The sequence below is a fragment of the Oncorhynchus mykiss genome, chromosome 2 (assembly GCF_013265735.2).
Source record: "Oncorhynchus mykiss isolate Arlee chromosome 2, USDA_OmykA_1.1, whole genome shotgun sequence".
In the NCBI taxonomy this organism is placed as follows: Eukaryota; Metazoa; Chordata; class Actinopteri; order Salmoniformes; family Salmonidae; genus Oncorhynchus; species Oncorhynchus mykiss.
The window spans coordinates 34983638-35000426 of NC_048566.1; the positions used below are offsets into that span (position 1 = coordinate 34983638).

The window sequence follows — 16789 nt, forward strand, 5'->3', positions numbered from 1 at the left end:
AAATCCAGAGGAAAACAAACAAATGGAAGGGTGCATTTCAGTCCAAGTCCAAAGTGACTTCATTCATGTCTTTTCCGATTTCCCTGAGCAGTAGGGGTGTATTCATTACGTCTTGCAACGGAAACGGTTTACCGTTGAAGAACACAACGGAAGCAAACGAAACGGGACGGGACATACCAGAATCTGTCCAATAGAAACTCGTTTTTTGTTTCGAATAAACGTTTGTTGTATAACGTTTTGAAAAAGAACATGTTTAATGAATACACCCCAGGTTTTGACCCCCTGTGTATGTTGAACTGCCTCTGCCCAGAGGCCCAGGCTTTTTGTGGCCTGCCCTATTGCAGCTCTGATCTCTGGATGCACAAGGATGTTTTTAAATGTATGGTTCTGCACAGAGCTGGTTTTTGTGGCAGTGTCTATTAGATGCCCACCTGTGCTGTAGGAGCCACTGTTCAAGTCCCAATTTCAGTTCTCTAAACTAGTTCCTGGTAGTCATCCAGGGGCGGCAGGGTAGCCTAGTGGTTAGAGCGTTGGACCGGAAGGTTGCAAGTTCAAACCCCCGAGCTGACAAGGTACAAATCTGTCGTTCTGCCCCTGAACAGGCAGTTAACCCACTGTTCCTAGGCCGTCATTGAAAATAAGAATTTGTTCTTAACTGACTTGCCTAGTTAAATAAAGGTTAAACAAAATATTACAGATTCTATTTTTGTTTGCATAGTATTTTGTTTAGGACAGGCACATCTTTCTGCTTTTCAACCCCATACGTATCTTGCATTTCTCAAACAACAAACAAGACTCAAACAAAGGTAAAAAGGAGCACTTTGTTTCCCTTTTATTATACTGTCACCTTCCAGTAATATGAACATAGGATTGCTGGTTCACGCCCCACTCGGGCTCTTCTTCCTCTGTTTCCCTTTTATTATACTGTCAACTTCCAGTAATATGAATATATAATTGCTGTTCCAAGCCCCACTCAGGCTCTTCTTCCTCTCTCAATCACTACATAGCTGTGAATTGATAATCCCAGCGGTCTCAGGCCTTTGTTGGAACTGGAAGCCCTGTTCACTTTGATGGGATGCCTTGTAAAGAAAGAGGAAATCATGTCTCACTTTGTTAATGAGGTCTTGGACCTCTTGGTTTCCCCTAATTTCATACAGGCCTGGTTTAACAAAAACATCCACACTTTACCTTCATCTACTACTGTTACTGTACTGGGGATATAATCTATCTGGCTAGCAGATCCATTTAGCAGATATAAACTAAACAAGTTGAACTGACTTGATGAGCACGTCCCATTTGTTACTGTATGTTTGAAACGTCACAGCTGTTCTGGTAGCTAATCGTATGTCACGTTACTTGAACCGCAGTTGCTATCATCATAGGAGGAACTAGTTAGCTTTAAATGCCACACTGAATAATCGGTAAACACTGGTGAAATCGGAAGATTTAACTTCACAGATAGGAGCGATAAAGTAATTAAGTAAGTAACTAGCTAGGTGGTCGGTAGATAGTTCGCTAACTTCATACAGCTAATGGTAACGTTAGCTAAAAGCTAACGTAGCTGTGAGATACCTAGCTACAAGTTTCACTGTCGTATTTTGTCAATATTCGTGTGAAATTGATTGGACCATTACTATTGTATAAGTTCCATCTACAATTAAAATTGATTTCTATCAAGAGAACGCTGACATGAAAAGTTGTTGTTTGACCGTGTTTGCTTCAAGGCATGGATGTTAGCCATTCAGCTAGCTAGCTATTTTCGCTAGATAGCTGTGGCAGCTTCCATGAACGTTAACGTTAGACCACATAGTATCTTTGTTTAGGCAGTAGCTAGCTAACTACCCAATTAAAGTTATATTAGCCACATTATAACAAGGATATTGTCTTATATTCGTTTATGATTGGCTTCAAGAGCATTTTATATAATGCACGGGTACATCAGCATGGTAGAATTCAATGGCTTATAGTTCGTTCTTACATTTTCTACGTTTTTGAGCTGATTTTTGATAGCAAATGTCGAATTGAAAACATTATTGAATTCGAATTTTCATACTAGCAATTTCGGCCTGATGGCTTGGTTAGCTTAACTAGTAACTCTGTTGGTTTGGTTGCCAAGGCAACTACTACAGCAATATAGTGTTAGTGTTCAAATACTGGAGAGTTGAGACCAAATCACGGACGCTGGACAGAGTGGATTTCAGTTGTAACGAAAGACAGTTTTAATGAGTCAGAGATATCTTGTCCCGCAGTTTTACGTGCACGGACCTAGTTCACATAACTCGGCAAGGAGCCAGGTGAAAAAGAGGCCTATACAATGGTTACATACATTTTTATACATAGAATAAAGTAGGTGGAGTCTTGTCGTTTCGGTCTTCTTGACTGGTCCGAGGGTTGGAGGCGGGCCTTGCTCTAGCCAGAGCGGGCCCCATTGGTGCACAGCAAAAGTTCTTTGCTCTTGGGACCGGCCAGTTAGAGGGAGATGAGATGTGTGTTTATATAAGGAAGAGGGGGTCAGTCTTATGGCTGGGTGTATGTGTTCTTACGACGGAATGTCTTTGTTTATATGAGCTATGTGTATGAATATTTATATAACAATAGTAAATTATTATTACCACATACACTTGCTTTCAATGAGAACAACAGATCTATAACTCACATTTCTATGTGAATTTGGTCAGTTCGCAGCTCAGGACTCTATGCCCAACTCTGTGGAAGATTAGTTCTGCTAGCGCTTAGCCCCTCATTGATTAACCCTTACATAATGCTATCCATGACAGCATTGATTTGATACTCTATTCTATTGCCTCTGTTACTTGACACACAGGGTAAACATAACCATGGAGGAACCAGGTGCTGATATAGAGGTGACTGTCAAAACTTTGGACTCCCAGAGTCGAAGTTACACTATAGGCGGACAGGTAGGTTCTCATATCCAACGGAGCGCTTTTACAGTAGCCTTACATATACTGGATATAGGCCTAATCCTCACACCGGTGTCTTTTTCTCAGTTGACAGTGAAAGAGTTCAAGGAGCACATTGCCACTTCAGTGGACAAACAGGCTGATCTACCAGGGCCGAGTTCTGCAGGATGAGAGGACCCTGACAGTACAGTGAGTAATGCTGTGTGTCTGTGGAGTTTCCTGGAATCAATACAAAACGGCCACATGCTAATAAACATGAAATTAGTCCAGACAGTTTTATCTGGAGCAGCACACAGCTGCAGCGAAGCATCTGTCAACACAGAACAGAAACGCAGCAAACAGTCAGATATCTTTGTCTATATGTGATCTATAGAATAACTCTCCTATTCCCTTATTCCATGACTTTCAAGGCCAGTAATGCACAGATGTAAGCCTATTATACAACTGCACACCATCAGAACTTGAGTATCCATCATGTAATTGCTGTAAGCCGTTTGGCTGCTTTGCACATCACCAGATAGATTGATGAAGCACCAGTGTCCTCTAAATACACCGTAATCAATGAGCAACAGAATATAATATATGGTTCACCGGCGGCCCTTGGCACCTTAATTGGGGTGGACGTGCTCATAGTAAAGGTTGGAATGGAATCAATGGAATGGTATCGACACATCAAACACATGTTTTCCATGTGTTTGATGCCATTCCATTCACTACATTCCAGCCATTATTATGAGCCGTCCTCCCCTCAGCAGCCTCTAGTGATATTGTTGTATAATTTTACAAGATGTGTCATTTTCCTCTTCTAACATGGAAAAAGATGACCTCATGGCTTTCAGTGAATACTTTTGTATGATTTTGTCATCGTATGATGGTATGGGCATCATTATTTAAGCATTTAGCCTACCCACTGGGCACACCACATTTAGCCTACCCACTGGGCACACCACGTGGTATAGCCAGCAGCATACCACCTTGCTGGCTTGCTTCTGAAGCTAAGCAGGGTTGGTCCTAGTCGGTCCCTGGATGGGAGACCAGATGCTGCTGGTGTTGGGAGGCCAGTAGGAGGCACACTCTAAAAAATATCCCAATGCCCCAGGGCAGAGATTGGGGACACTGCCCTGTGTAGGGTGCTGTCTTTCGGATGGGATGTTAAACGGTTGTTCTGGCTCTCTGAGGTCATTAAAGATCCCATGGCACTTATCGTAAGATTAGGGATGTTAACCCTGGCGTCCTGGCTAAATTCCCAATCTGGCCCTCAAACCATCACGGGCACCTAATAATCCCCAGTTTACAATTGGCTCATTCATCCCCCTCCTCTCCCCTGTAACTATTCCCCAGGTCGTTGATGTAAATGAGAATGTGTTCTCAGTCAACTTACCTAGTGAAATAATGGATAAATAAAAGAAAATTCAACTTGGGTAATATTTGGTTGAGATGTTGATCAATGAGATTACGACCTATATTCACTCACTCAAAAAGACAGCCAAAGGTTAGTTGAATTTCCAATATGTTATCACTATGCTTTCAACCATTTGAAGAGCACAGCCTAATTCCATTTTGAAAACGATGTCAGATTATTGGTTTAGTTGTCACCCATGACTTAACCCCCAAAAGTAATTATTCATCATGACTGGGCCATAAACAATAACTAGTAATACTGTATAATCAAAAAAAAGGTTAAAATTCCACCTTTCTGGTAAAAAAAATATCATAAGTTGTTGAGGTGTCGTCACTTTTGAGAACACAAGCTCAAGTACACAGTACAAATATGATAAAAATAAAATATTTTTTGATGTATTTCTTACTCAACAAAACTGCATGAATATAGCTTGAAATGACTTATATGCTTTATAAATATAGCATAATAAAATTACTAAGATTTCACCTTCCTTTTAACTGTGAAATGCATATTTGTATGTTTAGTGTTAGAGAAAATGGGCATGTTTTCTGAAGGTCTCTCTTGATCAAAACATCTGCCCCAATCACTGTGAACGTCTCACAGAGCTTTAGCTCGGCTTCCTGAACTCGTTAGGAACTTACCTTTCATAACATATTAATATTCTCCATATATGACCGAAAATAGTTTTTTTTGTTTAAAGCCTTCGATTTATAGCCATTGATGTAAAATAATTCAATCTCTGAATGCGTTACTGTGATGAAATCATTTTCTCCTGCTGCGCTAGGATGTTGGTTGCATGTAATGATTGCAGGCATGTGCTTTGTCCGTGGCTCAGTTGCTGTGATGTGGTGTTCAGCCAGGAGTTGATGAGCAGAGGCTCAGTAATACTAATGTGTTGGTGTGAACCAGGGCTGTTGCTCAGTGGAAGCCATTTTCGATCTACGGTATCCACAGATCAATTTATAAGCGAAAAGGTCGGTCGGTACCAGAACCATGCAGGTCCCCTAACCATCTAGCAGGTTTTAAAAGCACAGCAAAGTTCAAATGGGAATACAATGTCAGAAATGTTGTTTATTTATACAACAGATTGTGTTATCACTGTGTTTCATCTAATAGCAGAACCAAATGACCTGGGATTGCAGTTTAGATTACATTAAAAAAGACATGGGGCAAGTGATCAATTCCGTTTGAGATGTTACACTGATTATTACTGCAATTGTGAATGCTATTTTATGCATGCTATCGTGAACATAAACACCTATTATGATTAACCTACATAAGACATTTAAAGTTAAAGTAACAGCATACACCCTTTCCAGACATCCCCAGTCAGCCGTTACACAAGATATCGCAGGGCTGACCAGTGAAATCGAGGCCTATAAGGATGCAGTTCATAAGGATGCAGTTCATACAGCATGGCCTATCTCAACCAACAAGCTGGACGTCGTCAAGAAGTAACAAGATGCAGAGCTGCAGATGGTGAAACACTATGTGACAACAGGATGGCCTAAGTATGCAGCCAAAGTGCCAGACAAGGTGCAAGCCTACTACACCCCCCGACAGAACCTCTCAATGACACAAGGACTAATGTTGTATGGAGATAGAATAGTAGTACCACAAAATATGGGAACTGAAATGTTAAAGCACATACTCAACAGCCATCAGGGCATTGTGAAGTGCCGGGAGCGAGCTAGAGGTAGTGTGTGGTGGCCTTGAATAAGTAAAAACTGGAAATGGTCAGGAAATAGTCAGTACATGCAAAGACTGCCACGAGTTCAAACCTACTCAGAGGAGGGAGCCTCTGATCACCACTCCACTCCCGTCGCCCATGGGAAAGAGTAGCAGCTGACATATGTGAGCTCAACAAGCAAAACTACTTGGTAGTTGTGGAGTATTTTTCTAGATGTATCTAGAAATATCTTACCTCAAAGACGTGTCAGGAGAAACTACAAGAGCTAAACTGAAGAACATCTTCGCCTGTTTAGGATGCCCAAATATTATAATTACAGACATTGCTCCACAGTTCTCAGCTAGAGCTTTCATGCAATTCTCTGAGGACTAGGATTTCAAACACATTACCACCAACCACCAAGCCCAAGCAAATGGTGAAGCAGAGAGAGCAGTGCAGACAGCCAAAGGGATCCTGAAACAGGCTGACCCATTCCTAGCGCTCATGACCTACAGAGCAACACCACAGCCCAGCACAGCTCCGCACCACAGTCCCCACCCTGGAGGTTAACCTACAACCAGCGTGGCCAGACCTCCAGCAGGTGAGACGTGTCGACCTATAGAGCAAAGCAGAGCTTCATGCGTGTCTACAACAACAGGTATAAAGTCAGAACCCTTCCAGAACTCCAGCACTGTCACACCCTGATCTGTTTCACCTGTCTTTGTGCTTGTCTCCACTCCCCCTCCAGGTGTCGCCCATCTTCCCCATTATCCCCTGTGTATTTATACCTGTGTTCTCTGTTTGTCTGTTGCCAGTTTGTCTTGTTTGTCAAGTCAATCAGTGTGTTTTTGTTGTCAGCTCCTGCTTTTCCCAGTCTCTTTTTCTCGCCCTCCTGGTTTTGACCCTTGCCTGTCTTGACTCTGAGCCAGCCTGTCTGACCACTCTGCCTGCCCCTGAGCCTGCCTGCCGACCTGTACCTTTGTCCCACCTCTGCATTGTTGACCTCTGCCTACCCTGTGCCTGCCTGCTGTCCAGTACCGTTGCCCCACCTCTGGTTTACTGGCCCCTGCCTGCCTTGACCTGTCTTTTGCCTGCCCCTGTTGGAATATTAAACAATTGTCAATTCGACTGCTTCAGTGCTTCCAACAGTGTGACACACCCAGGTCATACATGGTCCCGACAGATACGGGAGTGCTGCGCAGGAATCCACGCCACCTGAAACCTCTCCGCAGTGCTTCAGAGACTTGTCAAAAGGGTGGAGAGGAACACCCAGAGTGTGACACGGAGTTGCACTTACCTATTCCAGATGCCCACCTCCTGTCACAGAACCAAAGACTCCTGTACACAGGACTTACCACCAGACAGATATGGAGAGCATAACGCACAGCCTGCATAATGTGACAGAAGAACCCCACTGCAGCTATGAATGTGACTGGCAGTCCACCCAGCTCACCGTAGGGTAATATATAGTTAGTGTTGAAGAAACAACAACTGTTTTTATGGAATGTTAAAGACAGAAAATGAGTTGATGTTTCATGAGTTGTTGAACTTTAAAGACAGAAAAGTTTGTTTATGAATTCATATGTTGAGGCAAGTTAATTACAGAGTGATGAACTATAAACATTGTGTTGTGTTGACATTTTAGAAACATATGTCTTGAAAGGGTGATGTGTTGTATTGGAACTATTTTATTATAGTGCATGGCACAGGTCATGACGTCATATTAAAGGTGATTGGGCAAGTCGGTCCGCGTGCATCCGTCGTAACATTGAAGACAGTCTCCTGTGTTACGTTACTTATTGTTTCATTAAAGTCAACCAAAGGGATATTCACCTCAAGATTCTTCTCATAAAGCATAACACTACAGTGACCATGATAACATCATCCGGTGGTTGAAATTTCACCCTCAAAACAACCGTTTAAGCTTGATTACTTTTTTTCATATCTAATGTATTTTCCACATAGGTTCCACGTCACGATTACATTGACAAGTTACGTTGAAACAATGTTGATTCAACCAGTTTGTGCCTAATGATCAGATGTGCTTTTCAGCATTAAATTTGGAACTTTATCGGTGTGACGTTGCTGGTATGTATAGAGAGAGATAATTAAATAATGTCAGGCATATTCCATTAAGAGACAAACAACCCCTGAAAAGTTGATCCGACTATACCAATTGGAAGCAGTGTTCTCTTTGTTCTCCTCAAAACGTTAACACGAGTCAAATGAATATGCACAATATTGTCATTCACAAATCAGAAAACAAGGACATCCTATGAAGGTCTACCCATGAAACACTCAAAAAGTTGAGTTTGCGTGTGGTATTGTGCCAGGGGTTTTTCCTGTTCAGGCTCACATATTCAGGAAAACTCCTGGCCCTAATGCTTACAACAAGGATAATTCATTACATTGACACTGCTTGGTAGTTACTCTAGCGCTGTGATACTGTCTTACAAAACAAGAACCTGTGGGATGTGCATTACCAGTGTAGACTGCAGAAATGACAGTCATATTGAAACCCATCCACCAACATGGGGGATGATGGAGGGTGAGGAGAATAGGTGTAGAAGCAGGCCTATTTCCTAAAATTGGGTAAAAGGTAATAATAAAAAAGGTAATAATATTGACATTATTCGGTCCCGCTTCATAAACCATGGTACAAAACCGTTTTGGTATGTGGGCCTTTGGACTATGTGGGATGGTGGAAAGTTGTGCTAACAAAAAAGTGGTTTATGATTACCACAATCCTAAAACGTTTAAAGCTCAGTCCGGACACAGAAAGATCAAGCCTAGAAAAAGCACTCAATTACCAGGTTTCTTTTAGGCCACAAGTTGATTTGAAGTAGTTCAGGTATGTTAGAGGCCAAGGAAGTGTATTCATTCTTGCTCTTTGTGAATGGGTAGTTGGGTCAGCTCTTCACCCCCTGCTCCCAACCAGTCTTCCTATCTACAAGCAGTCTCAATACCCGACAGGTAAGAGAGAGATGCAGATGCAATATCTGTTTTTAGTACTATTGACCTATTAATTAGGTTACTATGCACAAGCGATGATATATCAAAACCTCATGAGCCCTTCACGATGACTCTCAAAATATTATTTTGGTCTTTAATTTATTTACAAAAAATATGTGACTGCTAATTAAGTTTTATTATATTTAACCTTAATCTTTAAAGGGAGTCATTGGGTTACACACACATACAGTGGGGCAAAAAAGTATTTAGTCAGCCACCAATTGTGCAAGTTCTCCCACTTAAAAAGATGAGAGGCCTGTAATTTTTTTCATAGGTACACTTCAACTATGACAGACAAAATGAGAAAAAAAATCCAGAAAATCACATTGTAGGATTTTTTTATGAATTTATTTGCAAATTATGGTGGAAAATAAGTATTTGGTCACCTACAAACAAGCAAGATTTCTGGCTCTCACAGACCTGTAACTTCTTCTTTAAGATGCTCCTCTGTCCTCCACTCGTTACCTGTATTAATGGAACCTGTTTGAACTTGTTATCAGTATAAAAGACACCTGTCCACAACCTTAAACAGTCACACTCCAAACTCCACTATGGCCAAGACCAAAGAGCTGTCAAAGGACACCAGAAACAAAATTGTAGACCTGCACCGGGCTGGGAAGACTAAATCTGCAATAGGTAAGCAGCTTGGTTTGAAGAAATCAACTGTGGGAGCAATTATTAGGAAATGGAAGACATACAAGACCACTGATAATCTCCCTCGATCTGGGGCTCCACGCAAGATCTCACCCCGTGGGGTCAAAATGATCACGAGAACGGTGAGCAAAAATCCCAGAACCACATGGGGGGACCTAGTGAATGACCTGCAGAGAGCTGGGACCAAAGTAACAAAGCCTACCATCAGTAACGCACTACGCCGTCAGGGACTCAAATCTTGCAGTGCCAGACGTGTCCCCCTGCTTAAGCCAGTACATGTCCAGGCCCGTCTGAAGTTTGCTAGAGAGCATTTGGATGATCCAGAAGAAGATTGGGAGAATGTCATATGGTCAGATGAAACCAAAATAGAACTATTTGGTAAAAACTCAACTCGTCGTGTTTTGAGGACAAAGAATGCTGAGTTGCATCCAAAGAACACCATATCTACTGTGAAGCATGGGGGTGGAAACATCATGCTTTGGGGCTGTTTTTCTGCAAAGGGACCAGGACGACTGATCCGTGTAAAGGAAAGAATGAATGGGGCCATGTATCGTGAGATTTGAGTGAAAACCTCCTTCCATCAGCAAGGGCATTGAAGATGAAACGTGGCTGGGTCTTTCAGCATGACAATGATCCCAAACACACCGCCCGGGCAACGAAGCAGTGGCTTCGTAAGAAGCATTTCAAGGTCCTGGAGTGGCATAGCCAGTCTCCAGATCTCAACCCCATAGAAAATCTTTGGAGGGAGTTGAAAGTCCGTGTTGCCCAGCAACAGCCCAAAAACATCACTGCTCTAGAGGAGATCTGCATGGAGGAATGGGCCAAAATACCAGCAACAGTGTGTGAAAACCTTGTGAAGACTTACAGAAAACGTTTGACCTCTGTCATTGCCAACGAAGGGTATATAACAAAGTATTGAGAAACTTTGGTTATTGACCAAATACTTATTTTCCACCATAATTTGCAAATAAATTCATTAAAAATCCTACAATGTGATTTTCTGGATTTTTTTTTCTCATTTTTTTTCTCATTTTGTCTGTCATAGTTGAAGTGTACCTATGATGAAAATTACAAGCCTCTCATCTTTTTAAGTGGGAGAACTTGCACAATTGGTGGCTGACTAAATACTTTTTTTGCCCCACTGTACAAGGAGTCAACTTTGAGTAAAAACAGACAATGAGTCACTTTTACAAGTGAGCCCTGCAAACATCATACAAAATGCAGTTTGCTGTACAGACTTCCCACCATATGTGGTTTGACTTGAAAGTGTTGTAATTGGAGTCTTACAAGCATACAGTATATGGTTTACAGAAAATCCACATGATTTCACAATTAATTTCTTTTTTCTGTAATGGCTGGATATGGACAGCACCTCAACAAATGGTTTCTCAGTTTCAGATGTAGTTTTTGAATTATTTCACATTTATCGCCTTGGCCTTTCCCTTGTCATCGTACACTTTCCCCACCCACTGTTTTCTCACTCTGGTGGTCATTTTTTTGTCAGTAATGTCTTAAAATAGATGTTTTCTTTCCTATAATTCTGCCCTTCTCTCTTTTCTTCCTTCCTTTCTCTCTCTCTCGCTCTCTCGCTCTCTCGCTCTCTCACTCACAGTATCTTGGCAAATGGTACTTCATTGCAGCGGCTGGTGTGAAGGAGTCGGATGTGCAGATGTTCAGACAGATGGACAGCACTGTGTTTCACCTGAATGAGACCTCTGAAAAGGCACTACTGTTGACCGGAGCCATGCGCGTGTAAGAGACCAGGGATAGCTGACACACAATCATACTGGCAGAGAAGCCCACTTGGGGAATGTCCCAATAATCTCTCCTTCCTGAAGTGTGCACTTGTTCACTACTCCCCAGGAATATAAAAGCATTGGATTTGGATATGCATGGGCTAAAGGGAGTTTCTTTTAACAGTAATGAGAAATGGTAGAAGAGAGGGATTATTTGGAACACGTCCTTGGTCTGTTTCTGACCCAGATTTGACCCAGTTGTACACAGTTCAACAGGCTTAATTACACCGTATATGGCGTTGCAATGCTTGTGGAGTATTCTACCCTGACTAACATTTTCAAAGTATAGGAGAACGTCAGTGTTGTTTACAAAATTACAGTAGAAGCTGTCTGTGTGATAATGCACATATCTTTCCATTTTAGGGGTGGTCGTTGCGTTATGAAAAACTGGACCTATACTATTCAGTCTGGAAAAGATTATTTGACATCACAGGGTAACTCACAACCACTCCCACTAACTTAGGTGTAACTTTTAATTTGAGTTTTCTTTTCTTATCTCAGACTTTGAATGGGCCAATGAGTATCTCGGCCCATAGAAAAAGCATTGGGACAGTGACAGTTGTTTAGTTGTTTTGTCTCTGTACTCCAGCACTTTGGATTTTAAATGATACAATGACTGAAGTTAAAGTGAGTGCAGACTGTCAGCTTTAATTTGAGGGTATTTTGATCCATATCGTGTGAACCGTTTAGAAATTACAGCACATTTTGTACATCGTTCCCCCATTTTAGGGGACCAAAAGTATTGGGACAAATTCACTTATGTGTATTGAAGTAGTGCAAAAGTTTAGTATTTGGTCCCAAAGTTAGACACGCAAATATCATACCCCCAAAACATGATAACCTCTCACCATTACAATGTCAGGAGAGGTTAGCGTTTTTGGGGGGTGTATGATAGAGGCTTAACAAACTTTCTCACTCACTCAAAAAGTGCTGTACTTTCTAAACGGTTAACCCGATATGAATCAAAATGCCCTCAAATTAAAGCTGGCAGTCTGCACTTCATACACAGCCAAAACAACAACAAAAAATTCCACTGTCCCAATACTTTTGGAGCTCACTGTATGTGTGAACAAAACTTGAGCAAAATTATGTTAGCCCATTGAATAATTAATTCCCTGTTGGTTTGACACAGGCAGGCCTGAGCTGCAAACTCTAGTGTGGAGTGGAGAGTGGCTGAACTGCAACCAGTGTATCCTGCTGCAGGAGATGGAGCGTCACTTGGATCCACTAGAGACACACAACACCCTCAACAGATTCATTCTTTACGGTCAGCAAAGGAGTCATCAATGATTCCATACTGTGATGGAATAGCAGGAATCGAAGCAAAGCTGAGAATCTAAGAATTGAGATACATACTATTATTAATACATCACATTGCTGTTTAATTAATTATTGCATGCATACAATGTACATATTACATTTGATGTGTTTTAAATTGTATAACAAGGACATGGTATAGCTGCCCAAAGGGTTAATGTGCTTAGAGATGCAAAGAATATTTGCATGTTTGCACTGTGGTCCTCAATGAAAATAGTGACAGTGCCTTATTGGATAATAAAGTGGTGAAGGCGTTTCGGACCCAAACGGCTTGTAAAAACATGGACAGATTTGTCCATCTCCCTCAAGAGAAAGGTTTGTGGTTTTGGTACATAATCTAACCTCACTATAGAACAAATGGACTTGGACCACCAGAGAAATATATATTTTCTAATATCTAAAATAGCATATGTCTCATTGAACTGTTTTATTTATATATGTGTGTGTGTGTGTGTATGTTTCTTTCAGAGCTTTGTCATTTAAACAAGGCGTAGCACTGAGGTAAGAATCTAAATTATTCATTCACTTTTATGTTTATGCACTTATCACTACTGCTCTTCCATTTTGTGGTTATTAGATTACATTTGCTCATCCATCGCCACAATCTATTACAGGCTGCCTGCTATGTGTTGGAGTCTTCCATCAAGATCATGCTATGCATCGAAATAGGTTTCCTTTTGAGAGTTTATTATTAGCGTATTGCCCACTCTAACTTTGATCTAACTCAGAAACGTGGAACTAATTCAAATGAAGAACTCTCCTCTCATGTCCCATGTGTAATAGTAAAAACAAATAAACAGAAAAAAAAGAACAGCTACTCCAAGTCTATTCCAAAGTCTCAGAATGTTTAGAATAGCACTAATGACCCAGGCGTAGACGTCTCAGCATTTTCCATCGCTCATTTAAACTTGCAGTGACATGGCACACAGTTATCAAGTTTTCGAAGAAGGGCCTATTTCCAGGCAAATATTTCAATTTCACGCATTTCTCTTTTTGTGAGGGATGACTTAACTGTCATGGTTCACTGAACTGCATTGTTCCACTCTTTTTGCCTAACTCCATCAGTGGAGGCTGCTGAGTGGAGGATGGCTCATAATAATGTCTGGAATGGAGTCAATGGAATGGTATGAAACACCATTGACTCCATTCCAGCCATTATTATGAGCAGTCCTCCCCTCCGCTGCCCTCTATCTAAATACCATTCATCAATTTAGAAAATAATCCAGGGCTAGTTTACCGGGGGAGTAGCCTCCCACGTAGTTACACTTACAATGCAGGGGAAATTCCCATGATGCTGCTGACAGAGCAGAGGCTCAGAGCACACTGTCGTTCACAACTAGAGTGGTCATCCACAGTTCTCTTCTTCATTAGCTCTAATGTAATAATACACAGGGTGACTGAAAGCAGAAACTGTGAAATTTGCTTTCACCTGTCCTTTTATTTCTTGTACGGTTATTTCTTTGACTTGCAGTTCGAAATCAAGAAAATATGGGTATATGAAGGGGTAGACTAGGGATTTGGGGTGCATTGGATACATTGTACATGTCATTTCTATGGCTTAAATACAATAACATTTGAGACCAGACTCCCATGTCTGGTCCTATAAAAACACCTACAGTATACACTACATTGGTAATAAACCTTTTCCTATATAAGAGGGCATTGAAATAGAGAATTCTTTGAGTTAATAGTTTCTCAACATTATGTCAACGCCATTGATTGATGTAAAATAGCGAGACTTTCATCTGCACTGTCATCAGTAACAAAGCACAATGTCCAGTCAATATATTTGACATCAGGTGATGTGGGTTTTTACTTGTAGCCTCAAGGAAAGGTCAAACAACAGTGGTGTCCTTTTGCTTATGTAACCATTTGAATCCTATGCTGTAGCTCTGGACTCGTATTCATAAAGCAGAGCAGGAGTGCTGATCTAGGATCAGTTTCGCCTTTCAGATAATGAATAAGATTACATAGAGAGGGAACCTGATCCTATCAGCACTTCTACTCTGAGAAGCTTTATGAATAAGGGCCCTGGTTAGAAATGATTGACGTACCAGGGGTTGCTACCAGTGACGGGAGACAATCGATGGCTGAATTAGACAAAGTCAACATGTAGCTAACAATGTCACCATTCAAGTACCTCTGTGTTTCAACTATGCCCGGGGCTAATATGAATGTCAGAAAATATCCTGAAACCATGATGAAATCCTTGTCTCTCTCCCTCCCCCTCTCTGATTTACGCACTTTCAAAGACTTGTGACGCACCAACATGAAGACACTTGACTTCCCAGATGCACTTTGGCATGAAACAACTTGTTGACCGACAGAAAGTACAGAGTAAGAATTTACTTCCTGTCTCTGTCAGAATGACTTGAGATTCTTACCTTTCTCTCACCTGTACGATGTCCATAATAGGACAGCCTCAATCTCAGCAGGACATATTTCAGTCTCAGTAGGACTTGTTTCAATAAGTTAATATAGTCACAGTACGGCTGAGATTCTATTCCCAGTGTGTTCCTCTTCATTTCAGTATAGTTTCTCAAATACCAATGCCATTTACAGTATATGAAAACATATCTTGTTAAGCCCAAGAATAGGCAGTCAAACTCCCCTGCATAATATTTCAGTACTGTCAAACAATGGTTCTTCCAGCCCACCTCTAACACAGCTGATTGTTGTTGAGCAGTTCACTAATTATATTGATGAGCAGTTCACTAGTGAAACACTAATCAGATGGTAATGCTGGGCAGAAACACCCTTTAGTTCTCCCTGACCAGGAATGGTGACCGCTGGTGTATATACCAATATTGAGCCGAACACATTCTACGATGCTGTACAGATTGACATCAATGATCTAAAACTAGACAGAAACTGATCAATGATCTAAAACTGGACAGAAACTGATCAATGATCTAAAACAGAACAGAAACAGAATAGAAACTGAACAGAACCTGATTAGATTGATGCCAGAAGGTTTCTGCTTTCAACAACAGCAGTGCCTGAACTTCTGCATTTCAGGAAGATGGGGAAAAGACTTAAAGGCTAACATGATTGAAGGCCTTGTCTGAGAACTTTGCCTGCATTGGGTAAGCACCTAAACCGTCTGTGGCATGTCAAGAAAAGCACAGGTTGATTGGGGATGCCCCATGGAGCAAGAAACCAAGAGCAGGAAAGTTACATAGAAATCTACCAACAAACGCTCTCTCCTTCTCTCACTCTCACTTTCGCTCTCTCCACTTTCTAAAAGTTACTTTCAGTCCTGTTTATGAAATCAACAGTGTTCAACTTCACACATCTGCATTTCCATACCCTATGGCTATTTGCATACCCTATGTATCAGGAACCAAAGTAAGACCTAAGTGCAGACTGTGTGAAGTAACCATGTTTAATGACAGGTCAAGGCAGGCACGGGTCGATAATCCAGAGTGGGAGCCAAGGTACAGGACGGCAGGCAGGCTCAGGGTAAGGGGCAGGCAGACGGGCTCAGAGTCAGGACAGGCAATGGTCAAAACCAGGAGGGTGAGAAAAGAGACTGGGGAAAAGCAGGAGCTGAGAAACAAAACGCTGGTTCACTTGACAAACAAGACGACCTGGCAGCAGACAAACAGAGAACACAGGTATAAGTACCCAGGGGATAATGGGGAAGATGGGCGACATCTGGAGGGGGTGGAGACCAGCACAAGGACCGGTGAAACAGATCAGGGCATGACCCTGGCTATTTCCATGCCCTATGTATGTAAAGTCAGATTGAGTCACTGTGGCTGCCAGCTGGTTTATGAAACCATGAAGAAAACTCCCTGTCATGTTTTTGTACCTGTGGAACCCACTGACACTGACCTATAAATATGTGTGGGAAATCACATGCCACCCACATCTGTCAATGTTGTGCCTGACTCATCTGTAGCCTTACTAGCCTATAGTTCCTTGCCACAGGGATGATAGTGGTTCTGTCACCTTCTCTTTGTCTGTACTGTCATACTTGAATAAAAGTAAAGATACCTTAATAGAAAATGACTCA

The 16789-nt window shown here is 41.6% G+C and overlaps 1 long non-coding RNA gene across 7 annotated transcripts; it reads left to right on the forward strand.

Moving 5' to 3' along the window:
- The first annotated feature begins 1310 nt into the window (after positions 1-1310).
- Positions 1311-16348, forward strand: LOC110488281. 7 transcript variants are annotated; one of them, XR_005036520.1, is made up of 8 exons: positions 1311-1480; positions 2825-2918; positions 3009-3110; positions 11271-11410; positions 11818-11888; positions 12587-12721; positions 13240-13272; positions 15024-16348. It is a non-coding gene; the product is annotated as an uncharacterized LOC110488281 (long non-coding RNA). The 7 variants fall into 7 exon arrangements; XR_002468380.2 differs by lacking the exon at positions 15024-16348 and adding an exon at positions 13386-13582; XR_002468381.2 differs by having other exon boundaries at positions 12587-13272.
- Positions 16349-16789: the final 441 nt, after the last annotated feature.